The following is a 23,254-nucleotide window of genomic DNA, read 5'->3' as shown; positions in this document are numbered from 1 at the left end:
CACTCGGCTCCTCTAATACCAACCATCTTGCTTATCTTGATTCTATTTATTTGCTATTGTCTTAATGAGATGTTCATCCTCTTGAGTCTATTTATTGTCATTGTTCTTGTCTGTCTGTTTCCCCCGATATGACCGTAAGCCCGTCATAGGACAGGGACTGTCTCTATCTGTTACCGATTTGTTCATTCCAAGTGCTTAGTACAGTGCTCTGCACATAGTAAGCGCTCAATAAATACCATTGAATGAATGAATGAATGCCGCTGATCCCTGGCCCACGTCCTGCCTCTGGCCTGGAACACCCTCCCTCCCCAAATTCAACAGTTACTGTCTCCCTCTTCAAAGCCTTAGTGAAGGAATGCCTCCTCCAGGAGGTCTTCCCTGGTTACACATTCCCTTCCCTCTTCTCCCACTCCCTGCTGTGTCACCCTGACTTACTCCCTTTGTTCTTCCGCCCTCTCAGCCCCGCACAACTTATGTCCATATCTGTCATTGATTTATTTATATTAATGCCCGCCTCCCCCACATGACTGTACTCGAAAAGGGAATGGAACTAAAAAGGCAGTGAGGATTCGAACCCAAGGTGGTGACGCAAGCAAGGAAAAGCAACACTCAGAGACAGTGTTGGATAGATCAGAAAAGGGAGGAAGGTGACCGAGTGCCCGTTCACCTCCGGAGGAGAGGTACGAGTGACGCAACGGCCCCCCTCTCCTGTTTGGCTGTGCCTTTATTTGCAGAAGTAGCCAATCATAAAAGAACTGGGACAAGTGTGTTTTCTTCAGTGACAAGAGACTCTTCAAGCAGGCCTTATCTGTTTCGGGTAAGAAGCAATCTCCTGTCCCCCGGAATTTGGAATTTGCAGATGTGATGCAGATCCCACCTGAAATGGGGGACTTCCTGAGACAAAAACACAGTCATTTAGATCAAGAGCTGCTATGCTCAGAATGCTGTTTTTAACAAGACTGTAAGCCTGTGGTGGACAAGGAAAGTGCTTATCGTTGTACTTTCCCAAATGCTTAGTACAGTACTCTGCATACGGTAAGCACTCAATAAATATGATTGTATGAATGAATGAACAAGTACTACAAGCATTCTTATTATTATACCTGTTGTTGGGTAAGGATTGTCTCTGTTGCCGAATTGTACTTTCCAAGCACTCAGTACAGCGCTCTGCTCACAGTAAGTGCTCAGTAAATACGATTGAATGATCATCATTATCATTATTAGTAACAGCAGTAGTAGAATCAGTGCGCGGTCACTCGGACAGATCGTCTTCCGTTCTGTGGGAATAAGAGAATCTGTTCCCTGATAAGTCATAATTCCCTGAGACACTGAAGAGAAAAGTAAACACTTCGAAAAAGAGAGTTATGAGACCATCTTTCACCATTAATAAGAATCAAGCTTCCAGGGTAAGTGACTGATTTTGAAATTGAGCTGCTGTGGACCATTTATCACACTCCTCCTTTTGACCCCTTTCGGGGAGCATCGCTAGCATCAGGGCCGACGTTTTCTTTCCACACCTGAGCCACCGTGAACTGCGATGTCAAAAACAAACCAACAAATCGACCATAAACCTATGGGGATATTGTTAAATGCGATTTACAGGATGGATGTCTATTGAATATTTGTTTCTAAACTTCCATTCGATAAAATTAAACCGTTGTTATTGGCAAGCAGCATTTTTTGACAGCTACATTTGGAGACTGAGGCATAGTGGGTAGCCCAAGGCAAAAGCTGTACATGCAGCAGACATAACTTGCCAACACATATCAATTGATGGATGATATCTATTGGGTGCTTACTATCAATCAACGATATTTCTTGAGTGCTAACTGTGAGAAGAGCACTGTGCTAAGTGTTTGGGAGAGTACAATAAAACAGAGTTGGCCGACCCGTGCTGAGGAACTACCACTGATTAATTAATTGATCGATTGGCCTTTTCGATCCCAGAAACAGCAGTGGATTGCTATCTCCATCATTCATTCATTCATTCATTGTATTTATTAAGCGCTGACTGTGTGCAAAGCACTGTACTAAGCACTTGGGGGACTACCATCAGCACCAAGAACAGCTATTTATATTCTGGGATGAAACTGAGTGGATGAAGAGGCAGAATTTTTTTTTTTTTGAATGGTATTTGTTAAGTGCTTACTATGTGCGGGGTCAAAGTGCTGGGGTAGATACAAGCCAATCAGTTTGGACGCAGTCCAGGTCCCACATGGGATTCAAAGTCTTCATCCCCATTTTACAGATGAGGGAAGAGAGATCCAGAGAAGTGAAATGACTGGCCCAAGGTTACACAGCAGAGCATGGCCCTGGAAGTCAGAAGCTCATGGGTTCTAATCCTGACTTCTCCATTTTGCTGTGTGAACTTGGACAAGTCACTTCACTTCTTTGTCCCTCAGTTACCTCATCTGTAAAATGGGGATTGAGACTGTGAGCCCCACGTGGGACAGGGACTGTGTCCAATCTGGTTTGCTTGTAACCGCCCCAGTGCTTAGTACAGTGCCTGGCACATAATAAAGGACTTAACAAATACCATTAAAAAAAAACCTATGTCCAACCTGATGATCTTATATCTACCAAACATTATCATTCTATATCAAATATTGCCCACTGTTGGCTTCACTGACTCAGTCCTTTTCGAGGTCTCCTCCCAATTCTCTGGTCCCTCATTCTCAGGTTTTTTCATGGACCCTTCTCTGCCTCCCACCTCATAATCGTGAGTGTCCTTCATGTTTAACTTCTGGGTCCCCTTCTATTCCCATCTACACCGACTCTCTTCGAAGAGTCCTTCGGTCCCATGGCTTCAACTACCATTTCTATTCAGTATTCAATCGTAGTTATTAAGTACTTATTGGATGCAGAGCTCTGTACTAAGCGATTGGGAAAGGACAGTGCGGCAATCAAGAGTGACAATCCCTTTTCACAACAAGTTCACAGTCTAAAGGCGGGGAGAAAGATGTCAGTAGAAATAAACAGACAGCAATAGAAATAAATAAAATGACAGATATATGCTTAAGTACTTTAGGCCAGGTAGGGTGGGAAGAACAAAGGGAGCCAGTCAGGGTGACATAGAAGGGAATGGGAGATGAGAAAAACTGGGGCTTAGTCTGAGAAGGCCTCTTGGAGGAGGTGGGCCTTCATTAAAGCTTTGAAGTGGGCGAGAGTCATTGTCTGTGGGATTTGAGGAGGGAGGGCATTTTGGGCCAGAGGCAGGAGGCACCTCGCCCCTTCCTACCTCTCCTCCCTTCTCTCTTTCTACCACCCACCCCACACGCTCCGCTCCTCTGCCGCCCACCTCCTCGGTCTCGCCCATCCCGCCGTCGACCCCCGGGCCACGTCCTCCCGCGGTCCCGGAACGCCCTCCCTCCTCGCCTCCGCCAAACTGATTCTCTTCCCCTCTTCGAAACCCTACTTAAAACTCACTTCCTCCGAGAGGCCTTCCCAGACTGAGCTCCTCTTCTCCCTCTACTCCCTCTGCCAGCCCCCCTTTTTACCTCTCCGCAGCTAAACCCTCTTTTTCCCCTTTTCCCTTTGCTCCTCCACCTCTCCCTTCCCATCCCCACGGCACTGTACTCGTCCGCTCGACCGTATATATTTCCATCACCCTATTTATTTTGTTAATGAATTGTACATCGCTTCGATTCTATTTAGTCGCCATCGGTTTTTACGAGATGTTCTTCCCCTTGACTCTATTTATCGTCATCGTTCTCATCCGCCCGTCTCCCCCGATTAGACCGTAAGCCCGTCAAACGGCAGGGACCGTCTCTATCTGTTGCCGACTCGTTCATTCCAAGCGCTTAGTACAGTGCTCTGCACATAGTAAGCGCTCAATAAATACTATCGAATGAATGAATGAGGCGGGCCAGGGGTCTGCTGCAAGACAGGTGAGAACGAGGCCCAGTGAGAAGGTTAGCGGCACCAGAGGAGCGGAGTGTGTGGGCTGGGCTGGAGAAGAAGGGAGGTGAGGTAGGAGGGGCAAGGTGATGGAATGCTCTAAAGCCAATGGTGAGGAGTTTTTGTTTGATAAAGAGATGGTTGGGCAACCCCTGGAGATCTTTGAGAAGGGGAGTTAAATGTCTTGATCATTTCTGTAGAAATATAATCTGGGCAGTGTATTATGGACTGGAGTGGGGAGAGACAGGAGGTTGGGACATCAGCAAGGAGGCTGATGCAGTCATCCAGGTGGGATAAGATGAGTGATTGGATTAATGTGGAAGCAGTTTGGATGGAGAGAAAAGGGCTGATGATTCCCGAATCTCCATCTCCAGCCCTGACCTCTCTCCCTCTCTGCAGGCTCAAATTTCCACTTGCCTTCAAGTCATCTCTACTTGGATGTCGTCCCCGCACCTCAAGCTTAACGTGTCCAAAACAGAGCTCCTTATCTTCCCCGCCAAACCCTGTCTCTCCTTTGATGTTCCCATAACTTTAGACAGCACCACCATCCTCCTTGTCTCAAAAGCCTGTAAACCTGGGTATTATCCTTGACTCCTCTCTCAAATTATCCTTGACTCCTCTCTCAATCAACCCACACGTTCAATCTATCACTAAATCCTGTCCTTTCAACCTTTACAACATCGCTAAAATTTGTCCTTTCCTCTCCTTCCAAACCGCTACCATGTTAATCCAAGCACTTATCTTATCCAACCTTGATCACTGCATCAGCCTCTGTGTTGACCTCCCAGCCTCCTCCCCTCTCTGGTCCATACTTGACTCTCCTGCCTGGATCATTTTTCTCCAACAACGTTCAGGCCGTATTTCCCCACTCCTGAAGAACTTTCAGTGATTGCCCATCCACCTCTTTGTCACTCAGAAACTCCTTACCATCAGTACTCAATCGCCTTGCAGTAGTTGCTCAACCAATATCATCTATTGATTTCACTGATTGAAACAGTTCAAAGGCCCAGATCCAACCAGCTCACCATTGACAGTTGGAGCAGATTTGTTAATTCATTAATTCATTCATTCATTCATTTTCATTCATTCATTCATTCAGATATCAATACAAATGAATTAAATGACAAATATGTACTGAGGTTGTCAGGATCCCTCTGCTCCTCCTCTGCCCAAGGGCAAGCAGCGTAGCTCAATGGAAAGAGCCTGGGCTTCAGAGTCAGAGGTCATGAGTTGGACTCCCTGCTCTGCCACTTGTCAGCTGTGTGACTGTGGGCAAGTCACTTCACTTCTCTGTGTCTCAGTGACCTCATCTGTAAAATGGGGATTACCTGTGAGCCTCACATGGGACAACCTGACTACCCTGTATCTACCCCAGTGCTTAGAACAGTGCTCTGCACATAGTAAGCGCTTAACAAATACCAACATTATTATTACCTCCCCTCCGGCCTTCACCTCCCCTCAGCTAAGCCCTCTTTTCCCCACTTTCCCTCTGCTCCTCCCCCTCTCCCTTCCCCTCACCTCAGTACTGTACTAGTCCGCTCAACTGTATATATTTTCATTACCCTATTTATTTTGTTAATGAGATGTACATCACCTTGATTCTATTATTTAGTTAATGAGATGTACCTCACCTTGATTCTATTTATTTGCTATTGTTTCAATGAGTTGTTCATCCCCTTGATTCTATTTATTGTTATCGTTTTTGTCTGTCTATCTGCCCCGACTAGACTGTAAGCCCGTCAAAGGGCAGGGACTGTCTCTATCTGTGAGAGATTTGCACATTCCAAGCACTTAGTACAGTGCTCTGCACTTAGTAGGCACTCATTAAATACTATTGAATGAATACTGAGAGCCCACTGGGTACATTGCACTGTGCTAAGCACTTTGGGGCAGACCAAGAAGGCGCAAGACTTATGTCCTGCCTCCAAGATGTTTACACTCTAACAAGGAACACAGCCTTAGAGATATTCACAAATAGAATAAGCAGAGTCCTGGTTGTATCCTAAGCTCCTTGAGGGAAGGGATCATGTTCAACTACTCCCTTGTAAGCTTCCAAGCTGTTAGGCCAGTGCTCGGCAGGGATGGTGTCTAATAATGCTACCGTACTCTCCCAAGTGCTCAGTACAGTGCTCTGCACAGAGTAGACGGGAAGTTCCCCGAGGGCAAGGATCATGTTTAATAATTCTATTGTCCTCCCCCGAGCTCTCAGTAAACTGCTCTGCACTCTTTGATTGCTCAATAAATATTACTGATTGATTGAGTCCAGTCATAATATTATACAAATGCTCAACTGATTTATTAAAGAAGCAGCGTGGCTCGGTGGAAAGAGCCCGGGCTTGGGAGTCACAGGTCGTGGGTTCGAATACCGGATCCGCCACTTGTCAGCTGGGTGACTGTGGGCGAGTCACTTCACTTCTCTGTGCCTCAGTTCCCTCACCTGTCAAATGGGGATGAAGACTGTGAGCCGCACGTGGGACCACCCGATTACCCTGTATCTCCCCCAGCTGCCTAGAGCAGTGCTCGGCCCAGAGTAAGCGCTTAACAAATACCGACATTATTATTATTATTTATGCACAACTGCAGGGGGGAGGCCAAAATCAATGTATGTATATATATTAATGATAAGAATAATGATGGTATTTGTTAAGTGCTTACCATGTGTTAAGCACTGTTTTAAGGGCTGGGGTAGGTACAAGGTAATCAGGTGGTCCCACACCGGGGTCACAGTCTTAATTCCCATTTTAAAGATGACGTCGCTGTGGCACAGAGAAGTGAAATTCTCACTTGCCCAAAGTCACATAGCTGGCAAGTTGTGGAGCCGGAATTAGAACCCACTATCTCTGATTCCCAAGCCTGTGTTCTTTCCACTCTTCTTCTTCCTGCAGTAACTGAAAAGTGACCTGAGAGTGTTCCTTGTTACATCGAGTTGAGAATCACAGGTTGTAGTTTTGATTTCATTCATTCAGTCGTATTTAATGAGCACTTAGAGTGTGCAGAGCACAGTACTAAGCGTTTGGAAAGTACAATTCGGAAATCTTAGGCATCGAGGAACGAACAGTCGAAACGAAACCCGTGGGTAAAGAGGGGTGGTATTACAAAGTATTTCATTTAATTCACCATCATGCATATTTAAATCTGTCAACTTTATTTCAACCCTGCTAAATATTGGTTTACCATGTGCGGTATATCTTTCTTTTCACAGTACCGATAATACCGAATGTTCAATTCTCTGTGCTCACACTCTCGAAACCATTGTCCAATTGGATGTAATATGCTGGATTTTTAAAAGACCTGATTTTAGAGCTTCCAAAATGTGAAAACACATTCCACAAACACTTCAGATTTTATTATAACCAGGGAACAGATGCTCCACAAATTAATTCATTCCTCTTGTTAATTTGAGTGATTGCAGGAGTCAAACATTTGAGAGCTACACAACTTAGAGTCCTTTAATTTGATTTCACATTATAAAAGCATTTGTATTGATTTCTCATTTCCATCCTTCCTTCTTTTAGAGTTCTGGGTTCTCATTTTAGAAGGAAGAAAAAAAAACCCATCACAGAAGCAAACCGCGATTTGCCGTGACAAGTTCCAACCAAGTTCCTTTCAGAGCTGAGAAATCGGATCCAGACTTTTAGGTCAATGTGCAATGCAGATTGGAAGCAGATGTTCAAATATCAAAGAGAGTCTCTTGTCAGGAGACTTTCAGCTTACAGACAGACACGACAGAAGGGAAGACTTGATAGTGTTACCTGGATATCATCTCTCCTACATCTCTGGTGCTAAATTGCCCTCTTCCCGTTGTATCTGATTGTGAGGGTGCGGTCAGTGGTAGGAACAGGGTTTAATTTCCGTCAGTGGATTCTGTCCCAGAACTTTGTACCGTGCTTTGCCTATTATGTGTGCTTAATAAACTAGACTACTATTTCTACTACTATTCAGTCCGTCAATCGTATTTATTGAGCGCTTACTATGCGCAGAGCACTGTAAAATCCACTTGGGAGAGTCCTGTCTTATGCTGTCGAGTCGTCTCCCACCCGGAGTGACACCACGGGCACATCTGTCCTGGAACGCCCCGCTCTCCATCTGCAATCGTTTGGGTGGTGGATCCACAGAGTTTTTTTGGGAAAAATCGGGAAGTGGTTGACCATCACCTCCTTGCACACGGTCAACTCGAGTCTCCGCCCTGGACTCTCTCCCCTGTCGCTGCTGCCCAGCACGGGGGAGTTTTGAGTTGTAGCAGATGGCCCGCCGCTCGCTAGCCACTGGCCAAGCTAGGAATGGTACGGACAGGTCTCGGCTTCACTCTCCCTCCCGTGGTCAGGACTGGTAGAGGACTGGAAACTTTCCAGGTGCCACCCTGAGAGGGTATTTGGGAATTGCTATTAAGTTGTCTTGTATTGCTATTAAGTTGTCGTGTTTTTGTCCGTCTCCCCCGACTAGACTGTAAGCCCGTCAATGGGCAGGGATTGTCTCTATCTGTGGCTGAATTGTCCATTCCAAGCGCTTAGTACAGTGCTCTGCACATAGTAAGCACTCAAAAAATACTATTGAATGAATGAATGAATGAGAGTACAATTTACACATATAACCGACACTTTCCCTGCCCACAGTGAGCTTACGGTCTAGAAGCGGAGACAGATATTAATGCAAATAAATAAATGACAGATGGGAATAAATTCCTGATACTATTCTTATTATTTCTTCTCTGGCTTCTACTATTACTGCTACTATTACTAATGAATTATTTATGGTACTTGCGAATCGCTTCCTATCTGCCAAGCACCGTTCTAAGTACTGGAGTAGACACAAATTCATCAGCTTGGACACAGTTCCTGTCCTAGATGGGGCTCACACTCCTAATCCCCATTTGAGATGGGGTAGCCGAGGCACTAGAAGTGAAGTGACTTGCCCAAGATCACACAGCAGACATAGGGCAGAGCCAGGATTAGAACCCAGGCCCTTCTGACTCCCAGGCCCTTGATCTTTCCACTAAGCAACGCCGCTTCTCTACAACTTACTATTTCCACTATTACCACTATTACTACTCTGCTACTTGTCTGCTGTGTTACTCTGGGCAAATCACTTCACCTCTCTGTGCCTCAGTTGTCTGTAAAATGGGGATTGAGACTGCAAGCCCCATGTGGGACAGGGACTGTGCCCAACCTAACTTGTATCTTCCCCCGATGCTGCTTAGCACAGTCCTTGGCACATAGTAAGCGCTAAACATGTACCATTATGCTGCTGCTGATGGTGGTAATAATAATTAACAGTTTTGTTAATGAAATGAACATCGCCTTGATTCTATTTATTTGCTATTGTTTTAATGAGATGTTAAAGAATGTTAAAGATGTTAAAGAATTGCTACAACTCATATAATTATTACCTTTACTGCTCCGCCACCTGTCAGCTGGGTGACTTTGGGCAAGTCATTTCACTCTCGGTGCCTCAGTCACCTCATTTGTAAAATGGGGATTAAGACTGAGCCTCATGTGGGACAACCTAATCACCCTGTATCTCCCCCAGCACTTAGAACAGTGCTCTGCACATAGTAAGCGCTTAACAGATACCAACATTATTATTATTGTTCTCGGTGCCTCAGTACCTCATTGGAAAATGGGGATGAAGACTGTGAGCCTCACGTGGGACAACCTGATGACTTTGTATCTACCCCAGCGCTTAGAACAGTGCTTGGCACATAGTAAGCGCTTAATAAATACTGACTTTATTATTACTGCTACTAATACTATTATTACTGCTAATTACTAATATTGTTTTTACTATTACAACTCATATGTCTACTACTGATATGATTATTACCCTTTCTGCTCCTACACCAAGAGGGCTAGGGATCTTAGCCAGCAGCCAATTACCAGGAGGGCTGAGGAAAGACCCTAGAAGAAGAGAGCAAAAGCGACTTAGAAAAGTGAAATTACAAAACAAGCCATTTGGAAGTTCAGCAAATGACATCAAGTAGCACGGTTTAACCACCCAATTCTTCTCAGTATCCTCTGGCACTCTGTTCTGTTGGGAAGACATTCATAAACTGGTGGTCCTCCGGTTTACCCCAAAATGACATTTTTTATACTCTTATGTTCCTCTGAGGAACTGAAACCAATTTGAGCTTTCAGACCTTTACTCTGGAAGCCCTTCCATGGTATTAGGTGGAAAAAGATGATTCTTTTTGAGGTAACAGATGAAATTAGGCAGGATTTTCTTCTGAAACTCAAGATATTGTGGGGCAGCTTCACTGATCACAGAAAGAGGGTCTGAACGGCTAAATTTCTCCAGATTCTACACGTGTCTGCCCTAAATACATATGTATGGTACTTGTTAAGCACTTACTACACACCAAGCACTGTTCTAAGCACTGGGACAGATACAAGGTAGTCGAGTTGGACACAGTTCCTGTCTCATATAGGGCTTATGTTCTCAATCCTCATTTTACAGATCAGTGAAGAAGTGAAATGACTTGTCCAAGGTCACACAGCAGACGTGAGGCAGAGCTGGGATTAGAACCCATAACCTTGTGACTCCCGAGCCCAGGCTCCATTCACTAAGCCACTCTCCTTCTCCCAAATGAGGTAGCAATATGGGCTGGGAGAAAGAGCCAAGGAAATCAGAAGACCTGGCTCTGGTCCGACAGCTACTGCTGGCTGGTCGTGTGCCCCTTTCCTTGGAGACATTTACTCTCCGTCCCTCTTCGGCTACAAAGTCTTCTGGGCAGAAACAGCATTCGATATAGAACCGTCACTTAATAAATCCTGTTATCATTAATTATTATTCATTCAATCGTCTTTACTGAGCACTTACTATGTGCAGAGCACTGTACTAAGTGCTTGGAATGTACGATTCGGCAACGGAGACAATTCCTGCCCCCCAACAGGCTCACAGTCCAGAAGGAGGGAGACAGACAGTTTTGTTAATGAAATGTACATCGCCTTGATTCTATTTATTTGCTGTTGTTTTAATGAGGTGTTCATCCCCTCGATTCTATTCATTGCTATTGTTCTTGTCTGTCCGTCTCCCCCGATTAGACTGCGAGCCCCTCAAAGGGCAGGGACCGTCTCTATCTGTTACCGATTTGTCCATTCCAAGCGCTTAGTACAGTGCTCTGCACATAGTAAGCGCTCAATAAATACTATTGAACAAAACAAGTAGTCTGGCGTCAATATCATCAAGCTAAATAGAATCACAGATACATGCACATCATTAACAAAATAGAGAAATGAATGAGATATACAAATATGTGCAATTGCTTTGGGGAGGGGAAGGGGGAAGAGCATGTTCCCTGTGAGACTGTGGACATGTCACTTAACTCTTTGGGGCCTCAGTTACCTCATCTGTAAAATGGGGATTAAGACTGTGAGCCCCACGTGGGACAACCTGATTCCCCTATGTCTACCCCAGCGCTTAGAACAGTGCTCGGCACATAGTAAGCGCTTAACAAATAACAACATTATTATTATTGTTATTATGTGGATATTGATGCCGTGCTATTGATGCCTGTCTACTTGTTTTGTTTTGTTGTCCGTTACTCCCCTTCTAGACCGTGAGCCCGTTGTTCGGTAGGCATTGTCTCTATCTGTTGCCGAACTGTACTTTCCAAGTGCTTAGTACAGTGCTCTGAGCACCGTAAACGCTCAAGAAATACGATTGAATGAATAAATGAATGAATGACTGTTATCAGGATAATAGTCTGGACCTGGCAGGAGAGCTCTAGCGTCTTCATCCTCCTCCTCATCATCATCTTCATCCTCATCATCAATGGTATTGAGGGCTTACTATAATAATAATAATAATAATGATGGCATTTGTTAAGCGCTTACTATGTGCAGAGCACTGTTCTAAGCGCTGGGGGAGATACAGGGTGATCAGGTTGTCCCACGTGGGGCTCATAGTTTAAATCCCCATTTTACAGATGAGGGAACTGAGGCACAGAGAAGTTAAGTGACTTGTCCACAGTCGCACAGCTGACAAGTGGCAGAGCAGTGATTCGAACCCATGAGCTCGGACTCCCAAGCCCGGGCTCTTTCCACTGAGCCACGCTGTCAAGAGTGGGCAGCGAGCTAGACGATATTGAGTTACAGTGAGAAGGTTAGTGGCACCAGGGGAGTGAAGTGTGTGGGCTGGGTTGGAGTAGGAGAGTAGCGAGGTGAGGTGGGAGGTAGGGCAAGGGTTCTTGAAGAGGGGGGAAACATGGCCTGAACGTTTTTTGTAGAAAAATGATTTGGGCAGCAGAGCGAAGTATGGACTGGAATGGGGAGAGACAGAATAATGATGATGTTTTTAAGCACCTACTATGAGGCCCAGAGAAGTAAGCAGCGTGCCTCAGTGGAAAGAGCCCAGGCTTGGGAGTCAGAGGTCATGGGTTCGAATCCCAGCTCTGCCACTTGGCAGCCGTGTGACTGGGGGCAGGTCACTTCACTGCTCTGGGCCTCAGTTACCTCATCTGTAAAATGGGGATGAAGATTGTGCGCCCCACGTGGGACAACCTGATGACCCTGTATCTCCCCCAGCTCTTAAAACAGTGCTCTGCACATCGTAAGCGCTTAACAAGCACCAACATTATTATTAGGAAGCAGCGTGGCTCAGTGGAAAGAGCCTGGGCTTCGGAGTCAGAGGTCACGGGTTCGACTCCCGGCTCTGCCACTTGTCAGCTGTGTGACTGTGGGCGAGTCACTTCACTTCTCTGTGCCTCAGTGACCTCATCCGGAAAACGGGGATTAACTGTGAGCCTCACGTGGGACAACCTGTTGACCCTGTATCGCCCCCAGCGCTTAGAGCAGTGCTCGGCACATAGTAAGCGCTTAACAAATACCAACGTTATTATTATGTGTCAAGCACTCTTCTAAGTGCTGGGGTAGATATGAGGTAATCAGGTTGGACACAGTCCCTGTCCCACATAGGATTCACAGAAGCAGCGTCGCTTAGTGGAAAGAGCCTGGGCTTCGGAGTCAGAGGTCATGGGTTCGACTCCCGGCTCTGCCACTTGTCGGCTGTGTGACTGTGGGCGAGTCACTTCACTTCTCTGTGCCTCAGTTACCTCATCTGTTAAATGGGGATTAACTGTGAGCCTCACGTGGGACGACCTGATTACCCTGTATCTACTCCAGCGCTTAGAACAGTGCTCTGCACATAGTAAGCGCTTAACAAATACCAACATTATTTTACAGATGGTGTGACCGAGGCCCAGAGAAGCGATGCGACTTGCCCAAGAGGAGAGGCCAAAAGATCGGCAAGACGAAGGTCTTCACTTAAGTTAGAGGGCACGTTTTGTGAAGTGAAGGGGGTGGTAACCAGATCAAAGATGGTCAAGGACAGAATGCTAATAATAATAATGGGATTCGTTAAGCGCTTACTTTGTGCCGAGCACTGTTCTAAGCCCTGGGGGACATACGGGGTCATCAGGTTGTCCCACATGCGGCTCAGCGTCTTAATCCCCATTTTACAGATGAGGAAATGAGCCAGGGAGAAGTTTAGTGACTTGTCCGAAGTCACACAGCTGAGAACTGGCGGAGCCGGAATTGGAACCCACCACCTCTGACTCCCAAGCACCGACTCTTTCCCCTGAGCCGCACAGGAGAAGAAGTGGAGATAGCAGGTGTAAGCTACTCTCTAGAGAAGTTTAGAGAGAAAGGGTAGGGGGGAGATGGGGTGGGAACCGCAGGGATGCGTGGGGACGAGGGAGAAGGTTTTTTTTTAGGATAGGAGAGACGTGTGCATGTTTGAAAGCAGTGGGAAGAAGCCACTGAAGCGTGACTGAGTTTGCGGTTTCGAAAAAGAAGCTTCATATTCATATTAATGTCTGTCTCGCCAGCTAAACTGTAACCTCGTTATGGGCAGGGAATGGGTCTCTTATAATGTTATATTGTCCTCCCCCGAGTGTTCAGTACGGTGCTCGGCACATAGTAAGCGCTTAATAAGTACAATCGGTTGATAATCCCTAATTAGGTTCTCCCAATCATAATAATAATAATGTTGGTATTTGTTAAGCGCTTACTATGTGCCGAGCACTGTTCTAAGCGCTGGGGTAGACACAGGGGAATCAGGTCGTCCCACGTGGGGCTCACGGTCTTAATCCCCATTTTACAGATGAGGGAACTGAGGCCCAGAGAAGTGAAGTGACTCGCCCACAGTCACCCGGCCGACAAGTGGCCGAGCTGGGATTCGAACTCATGAGCCCTGACTCCAAAGCCCGTGCTCTTTCCACTGAGCCACGCTGCTTCTCCAGTGGTGTTTATTAGGAGTTTAACTGTGTGCAGAGCCAAAGCGGAAAGACGCCTCCAAAGGAATCGTTAGGCCTTGTTAGCTCGTTATGGGAAGGGAAGGTGTCTGCTAATTCTGTTGTATTCTCCCTCGTGCTTAGTACAGTGCTCCGCACATAGTAAGTGCTCAGTGAATGCCATTGATCATTTGAGCGATCGATTGAGTAGGGCAGGATGGAGGGAAGTGGAATTCAACAGACGTGGCTAAGATTCAGAGGTAGTGGGTTCTAATCCTGGCTCCGCCGCTTGTCAGCTGGGTGACTTTGGGCAAGTCACTAAACTTGTCTGTGCCTCAGTGACCTCATCTGTAAAACAGGGATGAAGATTGTCACCCCTAAATGGGTCGACCTGATTACCTTGTATTACCCCCAGTGCTTAGAATAGTGCTTGGCACATAGTAAGCGCTTAACAAATGCCATCATTATTATTTAGTCGAGAAAAGTGTCAGCACAACGCTACGACAACCTGCGTTCTTAAAAAGGGAACTGTCGAAGTAGAAAATAATGTTGGTATTTGTTAAGCGCTGACTATGTGCAGAGCACCGTTCTAAGCGCTGGGGTAGACACAGGGGAATCAGGTTGTCCCGCGTGGGGCTCACAGTCTTCATCCCCATTTGACAGATGAGGTTAACCGAGGCACAGAGAAGTGAAGTGACTTGCCCACAGTCACACAGCTGACAAGTGCAGTAGATGAAAACTATCCAGGTCCTTTGTGGGGTTCAGGTAAACTGAGCTGTACCAAAAGATGGTGGGTGGGTGGCTTGCAGAGGATAAGTAATGGTGTGGGATTTCAACGTGACCTAGTAGATAACGCCCGGGCCTGAGAGCCAGAAGGACCTGGGTTCTAATCCCGGCTCCGCCCCTTGCATGCTGTGTGACCTCGGGCAAGTCACATCACTTCTCTGTGCCTCAGTTACCTCATCTGTAAAATGGGGATTAAGACTGTGAGCCCCATGTGAGACAGGGGCTGGGTCCAACCTCATTAGCTTGTATCTACCCCAGACCTTTCATTGCCACTGTTCTCGTCTGTCCGTCTACCCCGATTAGACCGTAAGCCCGTCAAATGGCAGGGACCGTCTCTATCTGTTGCCGACTTGTTCACTCCAAGCGCTTAGTACAGTGCTCTGCACATAGTAAGCGCTCAATAAATACTATTGGATGAATGAATGAAGCTTAGAACAGTCTTTGACACATCGTAAGCACTTAATAAATACCATTAATATTATTATTCAAGGGGGAGAGTACACCCCTGCAGAGACTTGGTGGAACCCCTAAGACAGACTACTTCATTCTGATTTCCAGAGAGCAAAATCATTTCTTCCAATGAAGCAGCCCATTCATCACAGAAAGCATTCGACTCTGTCACCTCAAGTGCTCGTTAAAAACACTTCCCGCTGCTAAAACCCAGGGCCGGACATTTCCCGGCTCTGCCTTCCTGAGCTCTAGCTCACCTGGAAGTGGGATTCTCTCTGCCCACACCCTCCGCCATGATAATCAACGACCCCCTTCCATCAACGACCCCCTTCCCCATTTGAGAATTATCAGTCGGCTTTCCGCAGTCTGGGCTCAGGAGAGGATTCGGAAGATGGTAGAGATACCGACGTTGGGGCAGGAGGAAGAGGGTGAGAGCTCCTCAAGGACCCTCGAGTTGGTCTTCCCCCACTCAGCCCTAATTTCCCCTATTTCCTCTCATTCATTCAATCGTATTTATTGAACTCTTACTGTGGCAGAGCACTGTCCTAAGCATTTGGGAGAGTACAACAATAAACAGAAACATTTCCCACCCACAACGTACTTACAGTCTAGAGGGAGGTCTATGGCTCTTGTATTTGTTCCCTTGAAACAATAATAATAATAATAATGTTGGTATTTGTTAAGCGCTTACTATGTGCAGAGCACTGTTCTAAGCGCTGGGGGAGATACGGGGGAATCAGGTTGTCCCACATGAGGCTCACAGTTTTAATCCCCATTTTACAGATGAGGGAACTGAGGCCCAGAGGAGTGAAGTGACTTGATATTCATTCCATACTCAGGCCACAACACTTAGGTATAGATTTCTAATTTATCCTAATCATCATCTTTATTGAGCACTTCCTGTGTGCAGAGCTCTGTACTAAACGCTTGGAAGAAAATAATGGAATAATAAGCAAATACATTCCTTGCCCACAATAAGCTAACCGTCTAGAGGGGGAGAAGGACATTAATATAAAGAAACAAATCACAGATCGGGACACAAGTGCTGAGGGGCTGGGACAGGGGGTGAATAAAGGGGATGAAGAAAGAGGGGATTGGGGGATGAAGAAAGGGAGCAAGTCGGGGAGACTCAGGAGGGAGTGGGAGAAGAGGAAAGGAGGGCTTAGGGAAGGCCTCCTGGAAGAGTTGTGCCTTCATGATGTAGTGGATAGAGCACAGGTCTGAGAGTCAGAAGGTCATGGGTTCTTATCTGGACTCGATCACTTCTTCTGCTGTGTGACCTTGGAAAAGTCACTTCACTTTCCTGTGCCTCAGTTACCTCCTCTGTAAAATGGGGATTGAGACCGTGATGTCCGGAAACTGTACTAAGCGCTGGAGAAGATACAAGATAATCAGGTCCTTCTGGGGGCTCAAAGTCTAAGGAAGAGGGAGAGCAAGGATTGAATCCCCATTTTATCCACTGAGGGCTTCACCAGCCCCAGGGGAGATATCCCCCTCCTGGCAATCATCTTGGAAATGCGCCATTGCCATGGAGATACACCATCACCATGGAGATCTGCCATCACCATGGAGACCCATCACATGGAGTGGTGGGGCCCTTCTCTCACAGAAGTCATCGATTGAGAAACAATAGAAAGGGTTATCAAGGATGGCTCGCTCCACCCTTAACCTTCTCTTTCAGTTTAATGGCTCCGCAACGAAAACCTCCACGTACCCAAGTTAAATTTTCAATCTCTCAAACATCCCAAATGGTAACAATAAAACGATGATGATAATATTAATAATAATGATAAAAATAAAAATATGGGTTAAGTGCTGAGATAGAGACAACATAAGCAGATCGGATACAGTCCCTGATCCACACGGACCTCACAGCCCAAGGAGGATGAACAATTATGTACGTATCTTTAAATTATACATTATACATCATTTCTTTATATTAATGTCTATCTCCTCCTCTAACCTTGTTGCGGGCAGGGAACGTGTCCATTAATTCTGTTGTGTACTCCCCTAAATGGTTAGTACAGTGCTCTGCACATAATAAGCACTCAATCAATACCATTGATTGACTGATTGATCGAGGAAGAGGCACAGAGAAGTTTAGAGACCTGCTCAAAGGCACACGGCAAGAGAGCTGCCGAGCCGAGATTAGAACCCTGGTCTTCCGTATCCCAAGCCCTCGCTATGTCCACGACTTTGCTTTTCAAAGTAGGACCCTGGGAGTCAGAAAGCCCAGGTTCTAATCTCAGCGCCGCCGCTTGTGTGACCTCGGACAAGTCACTTTGCTTCTCTGGGCCTCAGTTACCTCATCTGAAAAATGGCAATTAAGACAGCGAGCCCCACGTGAGGAAAGATCAGGGAAGGGAAATAAGGACTAATTCAGGGAAGGCCTTCTGGCCTTCTATTCAGGAAGGCCTCTAGTCTGTAAGATCACTGTGGGCAGGGAATGTGTCTATTTACTGTTGTACTCTCCCAGATGCTTAGTACAGAGCTCTGCACACAGTAAGCACTCGGTAAATACCATGGATGGATTTTGGAGGCGTGGTGATTCTAGAAGGGTTTTGAAGGCGGGGAGAGGGGTGGTCTGACTGTCACTGGAGGGGGTGACGTTTCATCAGGACTTTGTATATGGGAAGCGCTTTGATCTTGGAATGTGTCCTCCTCCAACTCCGTGGTATTGTCCTCTCCCAAGCTTTCAGTCCAGTGCTCGGTGTCGGCAGTCCTGCCCGGTCCGATCCTGCCCGGTGTGGGCAGGGACTTTCTCTATTGCTGAATTGTACTTTCCAAGCTCTTAGAACAGTGTTCTGCACACAGTAAGCGCTCAATAAATATGGATTAATGAATGAATGAATAGGAAGGGAGAGGGCGTTTCAGGCCAGAGGGAGAAGGTGGGAGACGGGTCGGCGGTGACATAGACGAGATCGAGGTACAGTGAGTAGGTTGGCCTTAGAAGAATGAGGGACGTGGGCTGGGCTGAAGAAGGAGAGCAGCGAGGTGAGGTAGGAGGGAATCGCCCCTCATTCCTGACTTCTTCGCCATCCCCTTCCCGCTTCCTGGAGCTCCCTAGCCCTTCATGACGGAAGGATCAATCGATCGATCGATCAGCCGTATTTATTGAGGGCTTACTCTGTGCAGAGCACTGGACGAAAAGCTCGGGAGAGGACAATACGACCGAGTTGGAAGGTACATTCCAAGATCAAAGCTCTTCCCATATTCAAAGTCCTGCTGAAATTCCACCTCCTCCAGGAAATCTTGCCTGCTTAATCTTCACTTTTCCAGCTCAAGCTCAATGGACAGGCACACTTAGTACCATCGTCGTCGTCATCATCAGTGGTACTTACTGAGCGTTTACTATGTCTATTTCATAATCATCGTAATTTAAGCATGTTTATTTAATCATCATCACGTGGCTCAGTGGAAAGAGCCCGGGCTTGGGAGTCAGAGGTCATGGGTTCTAATTCCGACTCCACCACTTATCAGCTGTGTGACTTTGGGCAAGTCACTTCACTTCTCTGGGCCTCAGTTACCTCATCTGTAAAATGGGGATGAAGACGGTGAGCCCCATGAGGAGCAACCTGATCACCTTGTATCCCCCCAGCGCTTAGAACGGTGCTTTGTACCTAGTAAGCACTTATCAAATACCAACATTATAACATTATTATTATAATAATGACGACGGCATTTGTTAAGCACTTACTACGTGCCAAGCACTGTTCTAAGCCCTGGGGTAGGCCCAAGGTATTCAGATCGTCCCACGTGGGGCTCACAAGTATAATCCCCATTTTACAGATGAGGGAACTGAGGTCCAGAGAAGTGAAGTGACTTGCTCAAGGTCACGCAGCAGACAAGTGACGGCGCCGGGATTAGAACTCACGACTTTTGACTCTGAAGCCTGTGCTTTTTCCACTAAGCCACGCTGCTACCCATATGCCGTCAATCAATTGTATTTGTTGAGCACTTACCTTGTGCAGAACACTGTACTTCTACTAATAATAAGAAAGATAGTTAAGTGTTTACTATGTGCCAGTTACTGTTCTAAGCCCTGATGCTTGGGAGAGTATAATATATTGGTAGATATTATCCCTGCCCCTTCCTCTCCATAATAATAATGATGATGTATTTGTTAAGCGCTTACTATGTGCCAAGCACTGTTCTAAGCACTGGGGTAGATACAAGGTAATCAGGTTGTCCCACCTGGGGCTCACAGTCTTCATTCCCATTTTCCAGATGAGGTAACTGAGGCACCGAGAAGTGAAGGGACTTGCCCAAAGTCACACAGCTGACAAGTGGCCGAGCCGGGATTAGAACCCACGACGTCTGACCTCTCTTCATAACAATAATAATAATAATAATTATGGTGTATGTTAAGAGCTTATTATGTGCCAAGAACTGTAATAGTAATAATGATGGCATTTATTGAGCGCTTACTATGTGCAAAGCACTGTTCTAAGTGCCGGACTAAGCAGTGGAGTAGTACAAGTTTATCAGGTTGGAGACGGACCCTACCCTACAGGGGGCTAATAGTCTTAATCTCCGTTTTTTACAGCTGAGGTAACTGAGGCCCAGAGAAATGAAATGACTTGTCCAAGGTCACAGAGCAGACAAATGGTGGAGTTGGGATTAGAACCCATGACCCTCTGACTCTCTATCCACTACTCCATGCTGCTCTATCCCAAGTGCTACCATGAAAGTCCAAGTCCTCTCCCTTCTCGATTCCTGATTCGGCCTATTCTCTGAGCTCCCGGCTTCTGGTCTTTCCCGTTTCCAGCCGATGGTTCATAATGACAGTAACGTTGGTATTTGTTAAGCGCTTACTATGTGCCCCGCACTGTTCTAAGCGCTGGGGCAGATACACTGTAATTAGGCTGTCCCAAGTGGGGCTCACAGTCTTCATCCCCATTTTACAGGTGAGGTCACGGAGGCACAGAGGAGTGAAGTGACTTGTCCAAGGTCACACAGCTGACAGGTGGGGGTGCCGGGATTAGAACCCGCGTCCTCTGACTCCCAAGCCCGGGCTCTTTCCACTAACCCACGCTGCTTCTCTATTCCTTCTACTGCCAGGATCATTTTCCTAAAAAAAAGTTCAGTCTACGTGTCTCCGCTCATCAAAACCTCCAGGGTTGTGCATCCACCTCCGTATCAGACAGAAATTCGTCACCGTCGGGTTTAAAGCCCTCCATCCCCTCGCCCCCTCCTACCTCACCTCGCTGCTCTCTCACTCCAACCCAGCCCGCACACTCCGCTCTTCTAACCCCACCCTACTCACTGTACCTCCGTCTAGTCTATCTCGCTGCCGATTCATTCATTCATTCAAAAGTATTTATGGAGCGCTTACCATGTGCAGAGCACTGGACTAAGCGCTTGGAATGGACAAATCGGTAACAGATACAGTCCCTGCCTTTTGACGGGCTTACGGTCTAATCGGGGGAGACGGACAGACGAAAAAAATAGCGATGAATTGAATCAAGGGCATGAACATCTCATTAAAACAATAGCAAATAAATAGAATCGAGGCGATGTACGTCTCATTAACAAAATAAATAGGGCGATGAAGATATAGACAGTCGAGCGGATGAGTACAGTGCCGAGGGGAGGGGAAGGGAGAGGGGGAAGAGGAGAGGGAAAGGGGGGAGAAGAGGGTTTAGCTGAGGAGAGGTGAAGGGGAGGGTAGAGGGAGCAGAGGGAAAAGGGGAGCTCAGTGTGGGAAGGCCTCTCGGAGGAGGTGAGTTTTAAGTAGGGTTTCGAAGAGGGGAAGAGAAGGAGTCTGGCGGAGGTGAGGAGGGAGGGCGTTCCAGGACGGCGGGAGGACGCGGCCCGGGGGTCGACGGCGGGATGGGCGAGAACGGGGGACGGTGAGGAGGTGCCGGTCTCTTGCCCATGTACTGCTGGAACCTCCTCCTCTATCACACTGCTTTAGTGGCAAGAGCCTGGGCCTGGGAGTCAGAGGACGTGGGTTCTAATCCCAGCTCTGCCACTTGGCTGCTGTGTGACAGTGGGCAAGCCACTTAACTTCTCCGTGCCTCAGTTCCCTCGTCCGCAATAATAATCATGGTATTTGTTAAGCCCTTACCATGTGCCAATCACTTTTCTAAGCGCTGTAAAATGGGGATTAAGACGGTGAGCCCACGTGGGGCAACCTGATTACCTTGTATAATAATAATAATAATAATAATGTTGGCATTTGTTAAGCGCTTACTATGTGCCGAGCACTGTTCTAAGAGCTGGGGAAGATACAGGGCAATCAGGTTGTCCTGCTTGAGGCTCTCAGCCTTAATCCCGTTTTACAGATGAGGTAACTGAGGCACTGCGAAGTTAAGTGACTTGCCCATAGTCACACAGCTGACAGGTGGTGGAGCCTGGATTAGAACCCATGACCTCTGACTCCTAAACCTGTGTGAGCCACACTGCTTCTCAATGTATCTACCCTTGTCTTTAGAACAGCGCTTGGCACATAGTAGCGCTTAACAAATACCGTGATTATATCTAACAGACCACCCGTCTCCACATTTTCAAAGCTCTCCTAAAATCACATCTCTTCCAAGAGGGTAGACTGTAAATTGTGGGTCGGGAACATTTCGACCAAACCGGTGTATTGTACTCTCCCATGTGCTTAGTACAGTGCTCTGCACACAGTAAGCACTCAATAAATACGACTGACTGAATGAATAAATTCAATCCCTAGCTCCATAGCAATTATGTACATATTCTAACGTACATTGGAAGCAGTGTGGCTTAGTGGAAAGAGCGGGAGCTTGGGAGTCAGAGGTCATGGGTTCTAATCCTGGCTCTGCCACTTGTTAGCTGTGTGAATTTGAGCAATCACTTGACTTCTCTGTCCCTCATTACCTCATCTGTAAAATGGGGATGAAGACTTTGAGCCCACGTGGGATACCCTGATAACCTTGTATCTACCCCAGCGCTTAGAACAGTGCTTGGCATATAATAATGTTGGTATTTGTTAAGCGCTTACTATGTGCCGAGCACTGTTCTAAGTGCTGGAGGAGATACAGGGTCATCAGGTTGTCCCACGTGAGGCTCACAGTTAATCCCCATTTTCCAGATGAGGGAACTGAGGCCCAGAGAAGTGAAGTGACTCGTCCACAGTCACACAGCTGACAGGTGGCAGAGCCGGGAGTCGAACTCATGACCTCTGGCTCCGAAGCCCAGGCTCTTTTCCACTGAGCCACGCTGCTTCTCCTGCATATAATAAGCGCTTAACAAATACCATCATCATATTCTCTCTTTTCCCTTATATTTCGATGTACCTCTCCCCCTCTAGACTATGCGCTCCTCCTGGTCAGGGATCATGTCTATGACCTCTATCTTATTCTACTCTTCCGGATGCTTAGTACAGAGCTAAGGACAAGCAGCATGGCCTAATGAATAGATCAGGAGCCGGGGAGTCCGAAGGTCTGGGTTCTAAACCCGGTTCCAGCATTTCTCTGCTGTGTGACTTTGGACAAGTCACTTTAAATCTCTTTGCCTCAGTTCCCACCTCTGTAAAATAGGGATTAAAACTGTGAGCCCCAAGTAGGACAGGGACTGTGTCCATTCTGATCACCTTGTATCTACCCCAGAGCTTAACACAGTGGTTGGCACACGGTAAGCACCATCAAGCGCCTTCAAAAAGTGTTCTGCACACAGTAAGCCGTCAAAACATACCACTGATCGACTGGTTGATTGTTCGATCAAGGAGCTTAATACTCAACTCCTCTTATTAATGAATGTATTCATCTTTTCAAACACCAGCTATCAACAGCCACAGTGTTTGTGAGTATATTCTGTTTTTCAACCTCCCCAAACTTGGTGGCAGAATAAAAATTGGACCCAAGCTTGAGCCATGTTCCCTGCCCACAAGGAGCATACACTTTTAGGAGGAAGATTGCCCCTAAAATA

Source organism: Ornithorhynchus anatinus, chromosome 2, assembly GCF_004115215.2.
Source record: "Ornithorhynchus anatinus isolate Pmale09 chromosome 2, mOrnAna1.pri.v4, whole genome shotgun sequence".
Classification (NCBI taxonomy): Eukaryota; Metazoa; Chordata; class Mammalia; order Monotremata; family Ornithorhynchidae; genus Ornithorhynchus; species Ornithorhynchus anatinus.
Note: the sequence above shows the minus strand (reverse complement) of the source record.